The following is a 15,685-nucleotide window of genomic DNA, read 5'->3' as shown; positions in this document are numbered from 1 at the left end:
CCATTCAATTTTGAAAATAATAAAAAATGCTAGGGTTTTGGTTAATCCTTTTCTTTCTATTATTGAGAACTCATATTTCAGTCTTTTGTTCTCACATAGTTTGTCATATGCATTATAGATCTCTAAATCTCCTATGGCTCCAATTTTGCAGTTATAACATCTTGGACCATAACAACTTTATCCGGAATAACTAATAATGCACCTGCAGGATCATTCTTGTATGCTACTTCTGGAATGGGCTTAAATTCAGCTTGTTTAACTTCATTGCTAACCAACTGTATCTCATGACTCTCTCTACCCTTAGTGGTTCCTGACCCAGATGCCATTGTTTGCCAAACTAGGGTTTACGATTTAAACAAGTTTATAAATTCTACATAGCTCGGCACTTAAGTAAAATACCTCAAATCGATGAAAACTTGTCCTGAATCACTGTTGAAATCTTCACAAATGGCTTCTGAGCTGATCTTGATCTTCTCCGCTCTTCTTGGCTTTGCTTCTTGTTTGAATGGTGGGAAAATGATCGAAAATCAGATTTATGTACCCTTCAAAATAGAGTAATTAATGCTTAGTACATTGCCAACTATTTACTCGGCACTTGAAGGGTTTCAACATGACTCGGCACCCATTGTGTTTCACTTTGCTTGGTTCCCATTGATATTTCATAGCTCGGCATCATCTATCAACTCGGTCGTTGTTAGCAACTCAGCACCTGAAGACAACTTTGACAGATCTTGCAAAGTTCTCAATTTTGACTTGGCATCTTTGCTTATGCTGATTTCTTCTTTGCAGTTCTTCTATGTCTTGGGACTGATGTATAATATGACTTGGTTTATCAATCCCATACACTTATTCTTGCTTAACTTGATGAAGTGTGATCACTTGACCTATTAGGTGAAGTGATCTCTGCACTTGATGTGCTACACTCATCTTTCTTCTTCCATATCTTATTCATTTCACTTCTGATATGTCCAACATCTATCTTTGCCTTTCCATTGCTAAACTCAAAACTTGATGCCTTTGACCTTGTTGGGCAATTCTTGCTGACATGACCCATTTTTAAGCAACTGAAACATGTAGTTTGACTCAACCATATTTTGTCGTTCCCTTTAAAATGTGTTCTTATGCAGTTCTGTGGTATATGTCCATATTCTTGACAATAGTGACAGCTATACCTAGTGTTGTAATCCCAAAACTCATGGTTTGATGTCTTTGCTAGTTGATTTAATGTCCACATAGGCTTTGATCTACATTCAAAAGCTCTATGCCCATACTTTTTGCAATTATAACAATGTCCATCAAATCTTGATGTCTTAGTAGTTTTAGTTCTGCATTCATATGCTTGATGACCTTGCTTCTTGCACCTATGACAATGGTTTGTACTTTTAGGTTTGTCATGCTGATGGGCATTCTTGCTTCTACATACATTAGATGTATGTCCTTTCTTTCCACAGAAATGACATGTAGGTTTAGCATCTTTACCTTTATCACTTCTTTGTTCTGCACTCTTTGATGATTCTCCAACTTCAGTGTTGTTGTATCTAAGTCCTGCTGTATCATGGGTTGATCTTGGGGATTTCAATAATTGCTCAAAATATTTGATGGCTTCACTTGACTTGTTGAGATTCTCTGCCACCTCTCTTTCTCTGTTCAATTTATTCTGCTTTTGTTCATTTTGCATCTTCAAAGTAGAGATCTCAATATCTTTCACATTGAGTTCATGATGAAGGTTCATCATTTGAGCAAGTGTATCCATCTGCATGTTTGAGATCCTTGTCAGTTCAGTACATTTTTGTTCAAGTCTGTTTGCAAGATTTCTTTTGTCATTTTCCATCATAACCTTATCATCAACTGCTCTTTTCTTTTGTTCAGTAATTTCACATATCATTATGGCCTGTGATTCATGTTCCATCTTGAGAGATCTTATCTCCTCTGTTTGAGCTTTGTTTTTCTCCATTAGTTTTACTATTGCTGCATCAAACTCTTTAGTGTCTCCATTGGAAAATATGTTGGTGGTATCAATCTCTTTTTAGTTTATCTCATTTTCAGCTATGACTAGATCCTTCCTTTTTTTTAATGAATGTCTCAACTTGTTTCTAAATTCCTCCAAGCTATGTAGAGCAAGTTGCACATCTATCACCTGATTTTCAATGATCTTTCCAAGTTTGAAAGCTTCCATCTTTAGATCTTTTCCTCCAAGTTGTTAGGCTTTTCCTTGTGAAAACCTGGATTAGCTCTGATATACCAATTGTTGGAATATTCAAATATGGAAAGAGTACTTATGAGAGGGGCGGGTGAATCATAAGTATCACACTTTAGCCAATAAAACTTTTAACTGAAAGTAAATTACATGCATGTAAATACATCAAGTAAACATGAAATTTAACACATGCATCAACAACTCATAACACTAGAATTTGGTAACCCAGAATCTCTCCAGGAATAAGAAGGTAAAATTGGGGTAGGGATGGTACCCACAGAAATTACTGCGGCAATATTGTTCAACCACTTCTGATGGTCTGCCCTATTAAAGGCCTGCCCTTTTAAAGGCTTTACACTATATCAATAGTGACATGGTTAAAGGCTTTACAAACACTTAACATGAAGTGTCACCCTGTTAAAGGATTTTAATCACCTAATTAAAGGATCTACAAAATAGCTGTTAAGCTAACCTATCACCATAGGATTTTTATTCTAATACAATTGCTAGAAAGTATTACGTATAATGAACCTGATAGATTACAATACTTGATTGCTGAATGCAGGTACCTTTTTTGCTTTCTCTGATCTTGATCCTTTAGTGATCTGATAACCTTCGCTTCTGAAAATAGTTTTTCCTTGTGCACCCTTGTTTGTCCACTCACATATATTTACAATGAAATTTTGTCTTCCTTATAAAGACTTCAAAGACTTAGGGTTAGATATGGATCTACAATCCACATTGAATCACAATTTCCCACTCAATACTTAGTCTTTTACTAATTGGTTGCATGCCTTTATCATTTTTCTTATTGGCTACATGTAGATTGCATAGGAAAGATAAAAGATTTGATCTCATCTTTAAATCCTTTGAGATTTTCCTTATGTCAGCTGCAAAAAATATTTGCATCATAGTTTGTGCAATTACAAACTCTTATGCTGATATTCTGAGTTACTCGGCTCCTGAAACATTGTTGATGCTCGGCACATGTTGTTTCTTGGATAGCTCGGCACCTAAACAAAACTGTATCACTCGACACCTACTGTTACTCGGCACTTCTATTACTCGGCACTTACTATTACTCGACACTTACTGTTACTCGGTACTTACTGTTACTTGGCACTTACTACACTCGGCACTTACTATTACTCAGCACTTACTATTACTCGACACTTACTGTTACTCGGCACTTACTAAGTGGAAAAATGGTTAAGTGTATTGACACTCAGTTGTCAAATTTATTCTTAAAGCTAACATCATCCAATTAATGAATAAAATATGGATGGAGTCATTCTAAGCACCAGTTAGATTGCTAGTTTGTATATATTTAGTTTGTTTAAATGTTTTAAAAGCTTTTTATTGCATTAAGATATCTCTCACTCTCAACACAAATTGAGGAGACGATTTCTTATAAATACCCCATTGTAAAATGTAAGAAGGACCGATGTTATTATGCAATAAAGTTATGCTTTTGGTGCTATCATTTGGAGTGTAGTTATTCTTGCCTAAATGTGTCATTGTTTTGTGGATTTTATTCATGAGATTGTGATTGAGCCAAAGGTTTATTTCATTGTTTCTAGTTGTGCGATCTTTTAGTTCTAGTGTTTGCTACAGATATATGAATTCTGTTGACATAACGAGCTTGAGAAGAGATCACCCGATTGTGTCTACATAGCTTTTTGTCTCGCATGAGCACACTTTTCGTGGCTTTGCGATTTGATGAAGAGTGAAACATCATTCGATTTGTTAAAGATTCTCACCGATGATTGCATTAGTGGATTCTAGGAAGCGTTGCTTCTGTTTTCATTGGTTTCCTATCGATTTCTTCGAAGGTTTAACTCGCAGCGTGTTGTGTTCTGTAGCTTATGTCCATTTAGGAATTTCAATTTCAAGTTATTTGATTTCATGTTATTTTCTTTCAATTTCGTTATTTGCTTTGCTAACCCCCTGTTAGAATAGGACCTCATAGTAGCTGCATTGTTAGAGTTGCATTCATTGAAAAATAGAAAATACAAAAATATTGTTCTTTTGGTGTGATATTTTTGAAACAGCAAACAGATTTTACTTGATTCCAAGGTAAAAGAGTTCTGGAACCAACAAAGGCCTCCTTGTGAACATTCACATTTATCTTCTACTGAGCAAATTTTGGTACGTCGCAAGACAAACATTGAACCTTGGAGTGGATCCTTAAAAAGATTCACTTTTCAAGAGAGGAATTACACTATGGATTCCTGCCATTGACCTCGTGCAAAATGAATGCCCAACACATACTAGCATGGAAAAAATTGTGCAATGTCACAAAGGCGTGGGGTGACCATTGAGAAAGATAACATAATGTGTTAGCCATAATTGCTTAGATAACATGACATGTTGGACATGACATGATAGACTATGATGAACATGTCTCATACCAATTATTTATAATGGACGAATGGTGGCAAAAATAGCCAACAATCACCTTTTTATCCAATCATACATTTATTTTCCCTTGCCTTTACATTTCATGTCAATGATGCTAATAGGTGAAAGATTATAACTTCCTAAAAGTATAGATGATCATAGGCAAAATATTGAAACCTCCCACAAGATCACCTTTATATGTTTATCATACATTTTATTTCCCTTATCACTCATTACATGTATATGATAGATTGGGGAGAGCTTGGAGCTTGACAAAGTCTAGATGATCATTAGTGAATGATTGGAACTTCACATATGATCAACCTTATTACTATTTATAAATTTTGTTTTCCTTATCATTTATTATATGTAGATGGATGGTGTTAATGGGTGAAAGTGTGGAAATTTCCAAAAACCTAGATGATCGTATGTGAAAGATTGGTGCTTCCCAAATATCACCTCTATTACTTATCATACATTTTATTTTCCTAACCATTCATTACATCTAGATAGATGTTACCTACCGGTGAAACATCAAAACTTCCCACAAGTCTAGACGATTATAGGTGAAAGGTTGGAACTTCCCACAAGTCTAGATGATTATAGGTGAAAGATTGAAACGTCTCAAAATATAACCTTTTGTGTCATACCTCTTGTTTCTCTTGCAATTTATTGTATGTGGATTATCCTAATAGGTAAAAGATTGGAATCTAGGTGATCCTAATAAGTGACAAATTGGAATCTAGATGATCACAAGTGAAAGATTAAAACCTCCCAAAAAGTCACCTTTCTTTTCATCATACATTTTATGTCCCTTGTCACTCATTACATCTAGATGATGGTAATAGGTGAAAGAGTGGAACTTTGCAAAATGTCACCCTTATTTTTTAAATTGCATATTGCTTCTCTTACAACTCATTGCATGTAGGTTATACTAATAGGTAAAAGATTGGAGTATAGATGATCCTAATAGGTGACACATTGAAGTTTAGCTGAGAATAGTTGAAAGATTGGAACTTCCCAAAAATTTACGTCTATTTCTCATCATAAGTTTTGTCTCCCTTTCTACTCATTACATCTAGATGATGTGAATAAGAAAAAAATCAGAACTTCTCAAAATATCACTTCAATTTTTTACCATACACCTTATTTCTCTCACCATTCATTGCATATAGATAATCTTAATAAGAGAAAGATTGAAATCTATATGATCATATGTAAAAGATTAAAAAGACACCTTTATTTCTTATCATACACTTGATTTCCCTTACCACTCATTATACTTGTAGGATACTAATATGTAAAGGAGACTTCCCTTGTCTTAGATATTAGATAAGTTCACCTGTCTTTTCCATTTCCCTGCCAAGGAGATATTAGACAATCAAACCCACAAAAAACTCGTGATAAACCAGGAAGTGCGCATGGTAACATCATCTGAGTGCGTGGTTGGTGATAATAACTTTTTCTGATCGCCTATGTAAGTCATGTTGGGAATGTATTTGTATTTTATAGTATTCCTCTCGCTGCCTCTTTGTGTCATGTTGTGCGTGTATTTGTATTGTATTTTCATACTATTCTCTCCTCAATTCATGGTTTTAGTTTGACCGTGTCATACATCTGATCATCTCCCGTCAGCCTGTACGGATAAGCATTCATGGGCAAAATTCTCCCAATAAATCCAACCAGACAAGGAAAGCAAAGATGGATATTATTCAATAATGTACCGACATTATTGAACCAGTTAATTTAGGTTTTGGCAATGTGGGGCTAACTGCACAGGCAAGTAGGCGCCTTTTCAGTGCTGATCATTTATTCCACTACGATGTAGGAGGAAGGCAACAAATGCCAAGAAAAGATAAAGAGATATGTCACCATACCCTAGGCCTCCGTTTTCCCCTTTTAGGGTATAAAAGCTCCAAATAATTGCTCAAGTTTGGATGAGAATTGTCCGCTGCATTTGAATCCATTGAACAGAAAATGCGGCTTCCCATGGCGGGCATTAAAAGAAAGCTGCTGCAGCTGCAACATCTGAGAGTGAGGGTTTGGAGGAAACCCTGCAAAATTGCCGATGAGAGTGCTCTGCCTTCCCCTGCAGATCGTGACATTGAAACCCTAAGACGACCCAGAAATTGTATGTTTCGTGTTCTCACTAGGGTTAATTGTTTCTCTGTTCAACCTTCTGATGAAACGGAGGAATATTATCAGGCGCCCACATCACTCTGGTTCACAGGGGATCATTCTGCTGTTGTAGAGAGGAATTACCTCATGGTGCAGACCAGCATGAGATATGCCATCTTTATATGATGATGGCTTCTTTCTTCTCTTCCTGAGATGTGCTGTCTGCCCTTTTTGGCTCTGGACTGCTTGTAATTACTTTCGATATATGCTACATGCTTTTGTTCTTGTTTTAGATTTTGTTAAGGAAAGCTCTGCTCCTGGTTCTTTAACTCTTGTATTCTGATCTGCTCTGCTTTCTATCCGTGCTTGGGGGATGCACTGAGACACCATTATGTACTTGTAGTTATTGGAGCTGTATAAATTAGCACATGAATCAATCAAATTGTAAATCCTTCTGACTGTAAGATTGGATTCCATTCTTGAGTAGCGCATATATATCAATTGTTTTCTTCCAAGCTTCTGAATTTGATAGTGTGGTCATTTCTCTTGAAAGAGTGAATTATAGAAAGTTTTCATTCAACTTTTGGTAGGAGACAGTTTGATCTATGATCAGAATGAAATGAAATGCATCGGTTAAGAGAAATGGAATTGTTCATAAATTATTATGAAGTTCACTTTTAGATTCAACTTTTAGATTAAACTGTGTATATATTTTAGATTAAACTGTGTATATTTTTTTAGTATCAATACTTCCAATCATACTATCTGATCTATTATCAGGATGAAAGAATGTAGGATTTGAAATAGCAAAAGCACTCTTTCGTCCATCATAAACCACAGAAGTGAACTTCATAATTTACAAAAGACTGTCTACATGAATTTCCATAATTTCAGATTTCTACATTCTTTTTCCTTGGATCATATTTTATCATTTTATTATGAAAATAAAATGAATTAAAAGAAAATTTATATTTATATTTCTCATATCAAATTTATGATTCATTACCAGAATAAAAAAAATTGAAGAGATGGAATACTGCATTATTAAAAGAACAACTGCTTTAGCCTTTACTAGAGTTAATCTATGATTTCAGATTTCTGCATTTTCTTTTGCCTTTCTAAAATATAAATTGATTTTACCTCAACGACTTTTAATGGGATGAATTAGATGATTTTCATTCAACATTTTATATCAAATGCACTGAACTGGATAAGAAAAATGGAATGCCCACATTATAAAATGAACAAATGGTCCATTGCTTCATCTTTATCTAAAGTTTTTCTGTGATTTCAGATTTTTTTTTTTTTCACTTTCTGTATATAATATAAATAATTCAATTTTCCTTGGAAGTTTCACATTCTTTTGGAAAATATCCTATCCCCACATTATAAAATGAACACATGGCTCATTGCTTCAGCTTTATCCAAAGTTTTTCTGTGATTTCAGATTTTTTTCTTTCCACTCTCTGTATATAATATAAGTAATTCAATTTTTCTTGGAAGTTTCACATTCTTTCAGAAAATATCCAATCTAGTGTTAAAATGGAATGAATTGGAAAAGCTTTCATTCAATTTTTCACATCCAACTCCACCACCTATCATTAGGATGAAGTGAACTGGAGAAATCAAATACCTACTTAACAAAATTCTTATGTTTCAAGTTTTAATTAATTTTTTTCTATTATTTCTTAAATCTATTCTTATGAAAAACTTCTAACTCAACGACAATTCTAACTTTTTTTTTATCGATATGATAGATCAAACTCCATGATCCATAACCAAATTGAATTTCTTTTTCTGTGATATCAGATATCTTTGCATTTTCTCTATTCTCATTGTACATGAAATTTCTCTATTCTCATTGTACATGGTTACTCATTTCATGGTTTCAATCAAATCAATGTGAAGCAAATAAACCTCATTATGCAGAGCCTGGAGACTAAAAAAAGACGTCTAATTTCCAAGGAGCTGTTTTGCCACTTGTGATTAGATGTCCTGGACTAGGAGATTCTATAGGACTAAACTTTCTCTGTTTGACAACTACTTGGTCACTATTGTACTTATCTTACAGAGATTCTAGCAAATTAGCCTTCTCCTTTTAGTCGTCTAGAGTTGAGATTTGACATCCTAGTGCTATCCACCTCAACACAATAACTATGGAAAGTAAGACTTGCAGCTGGCTCACTATCAAAAATTTGGAATGTTTATTGGAAAGCTAATAGTATGAGTCAAAAGATTATCATGGTATTGACATGACATTGTACATATCAAAATTTTAATGCCACCTTATGCTAAATATCTACCTTAAATTAATCAAATAAATGCGTCTATAAAAGGGGAATAAGTTTGGTAAAGATTTGGGCACTTCAACTATGGACAAAAAGTAAATAAATAAAAATTTGATGCTGTTTTGTGATTTTTTGATGTAATTTTAATTATATATATATGGTAGGTGTTAAAGTAGTTTTTTTTGTTGACTTTATTTGAGTGAAATTTTTAGATTGACTCAATGATGTTACACAAGTTGGAAGACATGTTAAGCATAATGTAAAATGCTTAGTTTATTGTGTGAAAGCAAACTATTGATCTGATATATGTGATGATACGATGCTACAACTTGATAATGTTTGACAATGACTAGATGTTAAAAATAAATTACAAGGTAAAAGCCTAAGCTTGTGTTAGCGTTTAGTGGATAACAAAGAAATGGGTTAATGAATGACAAGTAATATTATATCTAAATGTATAACAACCTTCAAGTGTACCTCAAATTTTCTATCCAATTTGTTTTCTCTTATTTATACTTTTTCCATTTATTTGTTGACTAGAGAAACCCTTGATTAGATAGAAAATCCTAGTGATACCACAAGATAGAATACTAATTTATAAGCTCTTTGTGAAAGGATGCGACCATGTTAGGAGTCAAATATAATGCATCTAGTACAACAATCCCTGTTAGAGGACATCTCTTTGTTAGGAGACCTGGAACCCTTGTTAGAATTTTTCAACCCTTAAAGGTTGATAGGAAACAAACTAACCCACTACCTAAATGCTCTAGCAAGAGTGAAGAACAAATCTTCAAGGTAACACACCCAAAATAATGAACTAATTGACTTGCAACTTTCTTGCGAAAATAATTCCTTTGAAGCTCAACTCGAACATCCAACTCAATCACTCCTCTACTATGATAATCAAGCACCATGAGTCATGTCCACTGATCACACACATGATATCCATGATGATACCCAACCAAGGAAAACATCTTTCCTTTCCACCCCTTACAATTAATTAATTGTGTTGGCTTGAGAAGGATTCTCCAATATACAATTAATTACATAGGTTCATGCTAAAGCATACACGCCTTTATAAGAATCATTACATATATTACAATATAGTTCCCACTTGTTATAAAATAGATATTGCATTTTACAATGATAAAAATAAACTCTTCATTACAGTTAGCTTCTAGTAAAATACATTGCATGTTACACAACAATGATCTTTCTAGAACACTCCAAACACCTTGCTATCACAAACATAGATATACTAACAAGTCTTCTACCATGATCCAAGCTTGTTGACATTAATTCCACTTTACCAATAAGATAGAGTAGATACACATTCAACTGTCTCTACCAATAATAATTGTACATTGGTCTACTACCAGTCTTCGCTAGATGAAGTGTAGCTCATCCAAAACTGAACATAAGATCTAGTAAACATAGACATGATATCAATAAGCATCCTTCGACACAAATATAAGCTCACATAGCTTAACTATTATGTACCAACTTCGATGTGCTAACAATCATTTTTTAATAGAAAAAATCTATGTTTGTCATCAACATATAAACATATGTTGTCATCAATGAAAAAAATTGTCATCAATACAACCCATAAGCTACTGATTCAAGTGCCAATAAGATCCCAATTTACAACATTCCCCCCTTTGGCATAATTGGCAACATATGGTGAAAAATCATCAATCCAAACATAGTCTACAACTTGTTGAACTCTTAATACAATTTTCTAAATATCCTCAACATATATAGCCTTCAAGCTTTTGATTAAAATTCTGAATATTCTCCACACATACAGCTCTCCCTGACCACTATTACCCCTTTTTTAAATTAGGAATTTCTCCCTTTTTTCTCTTTGGTTTTTCACTTGTTCTCTCCCCTTTTGACATCAATGGAAAAGGTGCCAATATGTCAAACACATGTTCTTCTAAAATGCTCCCCCTTTGATGAATATATCCATCAAAGTACCTATATATTGGATTGAGCCAATGTGCAACCAAAAACACTTCAAGTTCCAAAAAAAACCATTATTCCAAAAATATTACATAAGAGCTCTAGAAATAACTCTGCTTACTAGGACCACTCCCCTTAAGGAGTAGTGTCATGCATCACATCCAAATGAATAAATTATGATTTGAATATACTAGACTAATACAAATCAATGCCAATTACTCTGCACTAGGTGGGGCCATCACCCAAAATATGCCTCTGAGATACTCATTGTGTCTTTAGCCAATCATTTAGTGAATATATCTTCTATATGTTCTTTTGTACTCACATACTATAATATGATTTCTTTCTTAGTGACGTAAACTCTCTCAAGAAATGATACTTAATTACAATATGCGTAGTCTTAGAATGTAAAACAAGAATCTTAGTCATGTTTTAGATTATGGTAAAAACAAGTTTTGAAGGGACCCCGAAACCCTTTCACATCCTCAAAAAAGGAAAAAACAAGCCATCCAACAGGAAAGAGTCCTTAAACCTACTAGAAGCAGTACTAAAATCAGCTTTTACAGGGACCTGAAACCACTAACAAAGTCCAAATAAGAATCTTAGTCATGTTAATTGTACTCGTATTATCACAATATATGGATTCGATCTCTCTTGAATTAACCCCTTTTGCAAAAACTATTACAGTTGTCTATTCAACTCTTCACTTTATGCTAGTGCCATTCTATGTGTTGCCTTATTTTAAAAAATTAGCTTCTAGAATCAAGTCCATCAGATGAATAATCTTTCTCACAAGTGAATATCCATCAGGCACATTATCAAATATAATATCCTTAAACTCATCCAACAAATATGCAACTTCTACTATCACATATTCTACTTCCTCCTTGCCAATTTTTGGAATTAAATCAAAATACATATGCTCACACCTCATACCTTATAGGAACTTCCTTCCATCAACCAACCATATTCTCACACTACCATATGTCTCCTCTTCTATGTGCTTCAATGTCTTCAACTTATGTCACACTCCATCCTTTGTCAAAGAATATGTATTTATGTACATACATCATGTACTATAGAATGATCAAACTTCCAAGGCCTCCCTAAAAATAAATGAAAATCATGCATAGGAAAAAATCACATAATAAATCATCCTCATAGTTCTCAATCTTCAACTTTATCATACATTATACATTAACCAAAGCCTTATGATCATTTTGCAACTAAGCAACCCAGTAGAGATTTGGAAGATTCTTTCTTTCCAACTTCAACTTTGATGAGAGACATTTATGTCCTAAATTATGCCATTATTTATTCCTCTCACATGCCTTCATTTCTATTGTTATATTCCACATCTATACCATTTTCCTATTTTATGTTGCATATATTTCAATACACATAAGTAATATTTATTTTAGTTATTAAATAAAAAATTTGAATAAAATTTGATTGTATTTACCAACATTTGTTGTTCCAAGGAAATAAATATTTCATGTGAAGGACACATTCCAAATATGTGAGGATAACTACCTCTAAAGAAAATTCCATATTATTTATTTGTGGCTAAAATCAAGGAGGAGATCATGGCTAAAATGAAGGAGGTGATTGTGGCTAAAATCAAGATGAATATTGTCCTAAGCATGAGTTTTGGTAACAAATACTATAAAGAAAAAAAAATAGTTGGATAGTTGAATCAGTCATCTCAAATTTCAAACCACCATTTCTCCACTGTTGCATTGTGCACGAATTTCAAGAGTACTAATAAACTGCACAAAAATGATAAAGATAGGCATTTCTAATAATAAAGACCCCAATCTCCTTATATATTGTAAAGTGAATTGTTGAGATGGGGAGGAATGTAATACAAATTTGATATCAAAGTAAAAACACATACTTCTTGATGTGAACTTTTGAAGCAACATTGTGCATTATTTTTGGATGAATATAATATTATTATTTTGATTCAAGGAGCATAGAGGATCATTTATTTCCATCAGCAGGTGTACTAAGGAGGCAAGATTCACTTCTCAGGATGACTAGTGATTTGTTTTAGATTAGATGTGTATTTTTATATATTTTTGTGTGCTATTAATTTAATTTAATTTTATAAATTAGTTTATTAGTTTATATATTTTTAATTTGTGTAATTGTAAATAATTATCATTAATTCATATTTGTTTTAAATTTAATTATAAATTCACATTTGTGTGGTTTGTTATTTATTTCTTACAACATTAAATTACAGATTAATCTTTCATGCTTTACAATGCTTTCAGATTCTTAGAATAGTTTTTTTTTAATGGCTTCAGTTTAGCTCCCATCGCTAGTAAGTGATGATTCCTTTTGCCAGCTTTGTATTGATTTGTTGTAAGTTTCCTTCTACATGTTCTAACTACATCCATCCCCATTTGGCATGATATCTTCATCCCTTGAGTTGACAACCATTATACTTTTCACGAGTTTACAACCCCAGATTGATATTTAATTGTAAGATGAACTGGTGTATAATCTTATCAATTATCCTTAATATTTGTACCACCATTTATCCCTACATTTTTGGTGTTGTTTTAGGGGAAAGGTATTAAAGGAGTGAAATCATAGTAAGCAGAGTTACGAATAGTGTGCCTTTCAGAGTGTCTGATCAGGAGTCAACCTTGCTCAATCTAGTACCTTAGATTTGCACTGTAGTAAATCATTTAGGTGCATTGTTTCTGATTTTGCAAGTAGGTCATAGAAGTTAGATCCATTATTTATGTTATCAATTTTTGTTGTGAATAATTGGTAAAGAAAGAGAATTTTGAAGAAAAATGTTTAAAATGATGCATTATTAAGGTAGTCCAAACACATCAAATTTGAAAACAAGAATTGGTGGAGGAATTGTGTCAACCAAATCTAATGTTTTCACACATCTCTACTTAATGAATGCAACTTAAATTATCTTGATCTTCTATTTTTAGAGGTATGTCCAATTGTTATTTCTATTTTTGAACAAGAGGATATAATCGATGAATTTTTAGAACGATGTGATTTCATCAATGATAATTCAACCATTTGTTGTTATATTTGTTACATGAAAAGTGATAAATGCATATGCCCAAACAACAAAGAGCACATGGTGCATGAAGTACAAGATCTTTGTAAGCCTCACAATGCTAGGGATGTGAGTGAACACATTTTGTTTGTAATAGATGAACAATTTCAAACATTGGACCAAGAAGATCAAGGTATGAATCATCACTCTTCTATATTACAAAGACAACATATTTCTTCAAAAGATGGTTTTCACCTAGTGTACATAATGAACGTAATCATGCATGCTCACATCCTATATACCCATATTATATTCTACCATCTCCACTATTTCCATATGACTCATATTCACCTACTCTATATCGAATATACCACTTTCCATTATCTTTATTCTATTCATTTCATCCACAATCCACTCCAACATATCCACCAATGGAATACACAATTCCTAATAAAACATCACATAATAAGGTGGTTCCAACTGCATATAATGATGATATTTCACTAATCCTCTTAAATTCTCTTAAAATTCATGAAATTGGTGATATGGATAAAGAATGTGATTTTTGTTTATTGATCAATTCAACAACCATCAATTTAGTTCTTCATATCTACTTCTTGAATCACAATTTTTTGAGATATTTCACACACACACGAAAACTACACATTCTCATTTCATCATTGGAAAGAGATATATGGATGTTGGAATTAATCATGTAGCAAAAGGTGATCTATTGTATACCTTAATCATTCAAGTGTTGTGTGTGATACCAAATGATATCTTACAAGACCTACCCTGTAAAAATGTTTTGATATTCAAACATCTAGATCTTGGGAAGCCTATGATAAAAATGTGTATTCCTCACACACTTATTGATTTAGGTCCAATGGATTAAAAGGAATTTGAAGGACTTGAATGCATTAAAGACCAAATAACCTATGTTACAAGTAGATGATCATTATTCCTCATTACAGATTCTTTACATTATCTTGAGATGACTAAATACACTATGGATGATTCATTCATTTAACAAATATCGAGGTATTAATATCTATATATGTATCATTCTTTTTTCTTGTATCTTAAGATCATCATTCATAGATAATAGGCACTAAATCACTTTTCTTGATTCCTTGGATGATTTGAATGCTCATGCTTTTGCAATGAGACATTAATGAGAAATCCATAGAAATACCAAAGCTCAAGAAATCCTTAAGTGTGTCTCTCACTTTATTTCATTCTTTGGATTATCTTAATTTTCTCATAACCTTGTAGCATGAAGTTAAGTTGGGGGGGGAATCCCTCCAATTATGTGGTTATTGGCTAATTTTAAATAAAGCTTCATTAATTGCTCCATTGGTCCTTCTAGTATACCTCCACATGTGAGATCTCAACCAATTCAAGGTATGTGTTCTTGTGTTGATTTTCCTTGATATTATATATACACAAGAAATTGTTTTAATTTATCCATTTTATTATCATCAAATATCATTCATATTAATAACTCTACCTATCATTTATAAAAATGAATTGCCTACTTAATGCTAGAGTTATTGAATGGACTTGATTTGCATATTTGCTCAAATCCTTTATGGTATTAGAGCTAGATTTGTTGTAGCTTGTTCAATATTTGGAGAAAAAGGGAGAACGAGGGTTTGACCTATCAGATCTAGATTTTTTGAG

This window comes from Cupressus sempervirens, chromosome 5, assembly GCF_028749045.1.
Source record: "Cupressus sempervirens isolate cs-2001-9-10 chromosome 5, ASM2874904v1, whole genome shotgun sequence".
In the NCBI taxonomy this organism is placed as follows: domain Eukaryota; kingdom Viridiplantae; phylum Streptophyta; class Pinopsida; order Cupressales; family Cupressaceae; genus Cupressus; species Cupressus sempervirens.
This window is presented reverse-complemented; position numbering follows the sequence as displayed.